Here is a 6492-nt window from a genome sequence, read left to right as displayed (position 1 = left end):
AGATGAGGTGCTTAGGGACAGGGTTTAGTGGTGGGATGGCAGGGTTGGGTTAAAGGTTGGACTCGATGATCTTAAAGGTCTTTTCCAACCAAAGCGATTCTATCATTACATGCTTTTAAGGAAGGGGTAAAGCACATCTTTGCCCAGAATCTGTATCTGAAACTGTAAAGTCAAATCATCTTCAACACATTACACTCTGAAAAAGTAAAGATGGGGGTGAGAAAGAGAGAGAGTACGTGGTGCTTTGCTGAGCTTTAGCACAGGCGCTTTGGCAGTCCTGAGCGTATAACTTGGTGTAGTTTTCAGGTGGGTTGAATTCAGCACAGGGCGACAGATACGAGATCAGAGTGTTTAATCACACATCTGATCCCAGTGTTTAATAGTGTATAAGTATATAGCGGGAGGGTTTGATCAGTGAGGTTAAAATGTATTAGAGTAAGTTCACAGAGTCACGTGCTGTTTCTGTAATGTGGTCACTGTAGCTAGGGATGCATCCTTTTCTCTTTTCATTGAAAATGAACTTTTGTCTTGAATTCTTTAAGCCTTCTTCCTTCCAAGTAACACCGTGTGAGAAAATCAAGGCTTGCTTGATTGAAAACTGGTTGGTTTAGTTGTTTGTTTATCATGCTATCTTGTTATTAGAGCCAGATAGACACATACAGGCATCTCTGCTTTATACCCACTTGAGTTCACAAACTGGAAAATAAGACACTTAAAATCATTACTTAGCGCACTGCATATTGAATAAGTGGGATGATGTATCCTTGTATGCCCAGTAACAGGACAAAATAGGGCTCTTGAATACTTGTTTTGCTCCGTTAGCACTATCCTGTTGCAGGACTACAGTTCCCGATACTATTTTCACTTCAAACAGCATTGTGCTTTGATGGAGCAGACAGTTGCCCAAATAAACATAGTAAGCGTAAGGTATGATACTTCTGTGCTAAACAGTGAATCCAGAGCTGTAGTTTGAGAATGCAAAGCCTTTGGGAGCAGTCCCAGCTTAAGTGCTCCTGACCTCGTCCCCCCACCCTCCCATAACATCCTCTTATACCGTGGTTCAAGCCAGCAAGGTTCAGGCTTTTCTGGTGACTCCCCTGGTGGGATCGCTGCTTGGCTCTGCGCTTGTTTTGCTGGCACAGAGGGAGGATGGATGGCATGGAAGGGGGCAGCAGGGCTACTTTTGGTGTTACGCTGGTTTGAAGCCTTCATTGAACTGCAGTGCTGTTTTGTGCCAGCCATAGTGGGGCTGCCCTGAAACGCTAGGTTCAGCTGAACCTGCGTAAGTCACGTAGCCAAACTGCTGCCACAGCTGACGCTTTTCCTTCCCCTTTCAGTGGTCCTGCTGCTGCTCCCCCATCCTCTCAGTGCCCCTTCGATCCTTTGCTAAATCTGCTCGGCACCTTAAACCAGAAGAAAATTACCTGCTCTCCCCCCTGATGGGTTATTGAGGTTAAACTGAGCTATGGAGAGCTCCGGTGAGCTCCAAAACTGGTGGAAATGTTTGTGTGAATTGGCAAGGGGGAGGAAGGAGGTTGTCCCCCTCCCAGGAGCAGTGAGCTTTTGGATTGTCTCTGTGAAAGTCTACTGAACACTGGAGTTGCTGCAGTGAGTTGGGGGGATCATGCAGCCTTTAGGGTGCTTTGCTCAGCCAGCCCAGCTTCACCCTGAGAGGGCACCTAGTGGAGGAAGGAGCGGGGGCGAAGAGGAGAAGGGGCAGGAGCTGCTGGAGCACTTCTGTACATGCATTCCCTCTCCGCCACTCGTTTGTACCGGGACGCTATTGCTTCTGTGCCTGCATTTTACTTTGATTAGTATCCAAATGGACACACAAAAATCACATGGCTGCAAAAGAACTGGCACAAGAGAAAGAGGGCATGTATGGACTGAGCTATTGGTGGGGGACCAAAGCCTGGGTTTGGGCCAGTTTTGGATCCCTGTGTGTTCTCACAAACCCGCATCCTGGGGCTGCAGTTCTGCAACAGTTTGAACTGACCTGAATCAGTTTTGACAGCCTTACTTTACAGCCTCCCACGTGCCACTTGTGCCATGTCCAGTTCTGCACTGAGCTTATTCTGAGAACTAACCAGCTGAAAAGAAACACTCTAAATCCATTTTTTTTCTCCTTTTTTTTTTTTTTTTCCTGATGGTTTAATTTACTCAACCAGTTCATCCCAGGGGCAAAGAAAGTCAAAAGTGGGTGTGAAGTCAGGTGGATAAAATAAGCATCTGCAGGGGTGGGGCAGAAGCAGCCCTTCCTGGGTAACTTTTATCCTGTTGAGGAATTGCAGCCTCAACTCCAGAATCTTTGAAGTCCTGTGAGACCACGTGACATTTCTTTGAGATACAACTTTGACGACTGAGATTATGGCAAAGTAAACGCCCAAGTATCTTCTTTTATTTTTGTCACCTCCTGTGGTTGCAGAGACCTCTGTTCCATGCCTGGTTGTGCTGTGCTTTAGTATCATCAGTAATAATTTGTAGCGTAACACATAACATGGGGTTCCTGTGCATTGGCTTTGTGATGCACACCCTTTGTGAGCCAGAAGCATCTGTGCCTCCTCTTCCTTTCTGGCTTAACGGTACTTGTCTGAGCTGTCAAAACCAGCAACCGACGTAAGATTTGAGGCTGTTTGGAATAACTCCTTAAAACTGTGCAAGTTTTCATTCAGCTTTGATTTTGCTCAGTGTCTTTCATATTCTTAGAAACTTGAACGCTTTCTAGGATGGTGGGGGTTTTTTGTTACCCAGGTGGCATGGCTACAGTGAAATCATCTACAACCTGCTGATCCTTGTAGAAAAACTGGTTGCATAATTTTGCTCTGCTTCCCAAATTCGAAGATCTATTGATTTTTGTAGAGCTATCAGTGATGAAACCTATCTTTTCTCTCTGCACCATTGATTTGTCCAGAAATGTGGTCATTGAGTCTTTTGTTTTGTTTTAGTGCCCTATATTTGCTTTAGGCCACCGTCTTGTTGATGAAGACTTTTTGCAGCTATTGTTAATTAAAAAAAAAAACAAACAAACCAAACCACAACTTGTTTAGGTGTTTGAAGTCTTAAAAAAAAAATAAAATCAAATAACCATATTTTAGAAGGAGGTTCTTTGACTGCCTGTGTGCTGGAGACCATGGGAGAGGGGAGGATGACCCTGCCTGTTAGGAAACCTCCTGATCCTAGTGTCTTTGCTTGTGTCCTGAAGAGGGATGAACAAAATCCACTGCTTCTCTTTAGAAGCCGTCCCTGTCCTTTAAGTAATAAATATTCATACGCAGAAACTGTGTTGTAGAAGCCTAAAATAAATTAGTTTCTTACGGTTACTGATGTATGTGTTTGTATGGTTTAGGGTTTTATTGGTTTGGTTTTGTGCAGCTTTTTTTCTCCCCCTCACAACAAGACTTTTAATTGATGGATTTTACAGATGAGAGCCCAAAACCTGGGAGGCTTTTGAGATCCATTGTAACAGACACAGAATTTCTTCACGCAGATTCACAGGGTTTTGCTACAGTTTCCAGTACAAAAGGACTAAGGCTTTTCGTATGTGCTATAAGTCTGAATGGTACTGTTTAATCAGTCTGGTAAATAAACACTTCTGGATAAATCTGGCTTTGCGAGTATCTTGCGCGATGACAGCATGAATTGTGTTTGTGCTTCAGGTGTTGATTGGTGCTTCCAAATGTTACTGAAATGCAAATAATGCTCAGACAGTGAATTAATAGGATTAATAAATTTAGAACCAGGTAAATGAAACTTGGGTTTTCATTTTCAAAGAGTACCATTGCAATGAAATGCTAAATTCCTTGATGAGATGTGCCCAATGTGACTGAGCTATAGGTTGACATTTGAGGAAATGTGCCTGTAAAACTACTGTAATAGAATTATAAAAGGCAGTATAACCATAGTATAAGAGTAGTGATATAATGAATAAAGGGTTAAAACAGCAACGTGAACATTTACATTGAAATAAAAAATTTTCCCTTGGAAGCAGTAATTGTGTTGGTAAACTTAACAGTATAGATAAACTCAAAGTCATAAGTGATCCATGCGTGGTGTTACATTATTTGATGGCAGAGCCCATCCTGGTAAAGCAGGAATTTCTAAGTATGTGGAGGCATAAGTATATTCCATTTTTTTTCTTGACTAGAAAGATGATGTTCATCTCTCCCTTTTCTCTTAAAGTTCCTAAAGGACTTGTCAGCTTGAGTCTGATGTAGAAAGTATTGAGAGCAACTCATATCTGAACATTTATTAATTATTATCACACGGTGGTGATGAGTGGGGCGTATCTTGCTCTCTTTTGAGTTACCTGTTGGCATTAGGAGCTGTTATATTCACGGGGAAGGGAATCCTGTCTGTTGCTTCTGGCTTTTGATACCATCTCTTGAAAGCAGTGTTTGTGTATTGGGAGAAGGAATGGAGGCTGAGGGAGCACACTCGCAGTTGTCAACTTTGTCATTTGGCTGATATTAGAAAATAGAAGGCAGCAGTAGGTGCACAAAGGTTTTCTTACTTATTAGGCTGCTAGGCTCAAATAAATAATGATTATTCACAGGAATGTTTGCTAGGCTTCACTAAATTACTTCTGATTTTTTGGGGGAGGACTTCTGTCGTAATCTACATCAATACATTTTGCAGCAAAAGCAAGGATTTTTCCTAATGCTTGGTATGGTTTGAGTATTCTTCTGTGGCCTCATTCCTTCTTACCTTTGCTATTGTACTTTCCTTGTCATTACTGTATTTGTTAGGCAGAAGTGTCTTAGCACAGATAGTACTCGCCCTCCCCAGACTGGACTTAGGAAAGATCAGTTCCCTTCTTTGTGCAGGATATGCCTTTTTCCAGCTGAAAGTGTCGTACCTGTTAGTTGTCAGAAACTACTGTATTGAATGTTTTATCTCCAGATCGTTGCATACCAGTATTCATCTGCAATTAGACTTCATGGTAGACTTCGTTTATCTGTACTGGACTGGAACTGTACCACAACACAGAGTATAGTTCAGTCCTGATTTACATGAGACCAAGACTGAATTTAGACTAAGTCTTTAATGTAGTTTCTATTTTAATGCTCTTTATTCCCACTGTTACAAAAATGGGGAATGGGGTTTAATTGGAGTGTACAGAGCTGTACAATTAATTGATTGAGAAGCAGAGAGAGGGAAGTTTATAACAGTGAGCTTGTCATGAAGTGTTCATGTGATAGTACGGATCTTCACAGGGTAGCTGTCTTCTGAAAGAAGTTCAGGTGGGATGCTTAACCAGAAAGTGTTGGGGGTTTTTTTGGTTTTGGTTTTTTTTTTTTTTCCTTTTGAAGTGTGTGTTATTAGGCAAACTCCATGAAGGAAAAAAAAGCCTACTGTTTTCTAGTACAGGTTTAGTTGCAAGATTTCCAAGGCGGTTTTGGAGGTACTGTGTAAAAATTTCTGGTTCTATGTATAGCTAAATGCAACGAATGGAGTTTTCCCTAGCAAATGTTAAGTTTCTGGCTTGTTTTCTGAAGGCTGTGTCTGGTAACTTCCTGAGGAATTTTGACAGTATGCAGAGCAACTTTTGCGTTCTGGTAGTCAAACTGTTTGGTTCCATCTCCTTTAAAAAGCTGTGCTAAAGCTTGCTGGTTGAGTAAAATAGACATTTAAACTCCCCCTCCCCCAATCTTGAGGTCAAGGCTAATCCCTTCTATCACTGGCAGTATGAAAATGCCTTGTCCACTGAAATTATCTCAATTCTTTTTTTTTTTTTTTTTTTTTTTTTTTTTTATATTGGGGCAGTTGTTCAGCCAGCTTCCCCTCAGTATGATTCTATTATACTTTGTCAATAATCTTACTGTCGTTCTGTGACAATTTGTAAAAGGTTCTAAAACCTGTAGATTTTTGGATGATAGTTCTAGTAAGATGTTTTGAGCTAATACACGTTAAATTACTCGTCTCTACTGTTTCTCTCTAATACTGCAATCTTCTGAATCTTTCTAAGTAACTTAATTACTAATCACCTGGCCATAAATATTTCTGCACCTTTAAGTAGCTGGGTCACACAAGTGTCTGACAGAAATTCAGTATTTTGCTACTCTTAACTGATTAAAACCAGCATCTCTACAAAAGACACGATTTCAAAATATTTCTTGGTTTGTTGTGAATTTCTTCCACCAGACTGAAATGCCTGTTACCTGCTGTGAGCAGAGCATTAACACTCTTTTTTTTAATAACAGCAAAAAGAAAAGGTACAGTTTCTATCTTTATGAGGAAGCAGTAGGGAGGAGGATGAATTAAAACCAAGTCAATTAATTACTATATGCATAAACGCAATTGTAAAATAATTGTGTAAATCAGCTTCGGATTTTTTCCTGCAAGTTATAGAGAGTGAGACACAACTGTGTACAAAATCATTAGTAGCTTTCTTATAATTATTTATGCAAAAGGCATTGAGACTGCAGACAAAAACTGGCATGTGCTTTGCTGGCCATTTCTGTATTATAAAATTTCAGGTCTACTTGTGACCCC

Source organism: Egretta garzetta, unplaced genomic scaffold, assembly GCF_000687185.1.
Source record: "Egretta garzetta isolate BGI_Z169 unplaced genomic scaffold, ASM68718v1 scaffold239, whole genome shotgun sequence".
NCBI classification, from domain to species: domain Eukaryota; kingdom Metazoa; phylum Chordata; class Aves; order Pelecaniformes; family Ardeidae; genus Egretta; species Egretta garzetta.
This window is presented reverse-complemented; position numbering follows the sequence as displayed.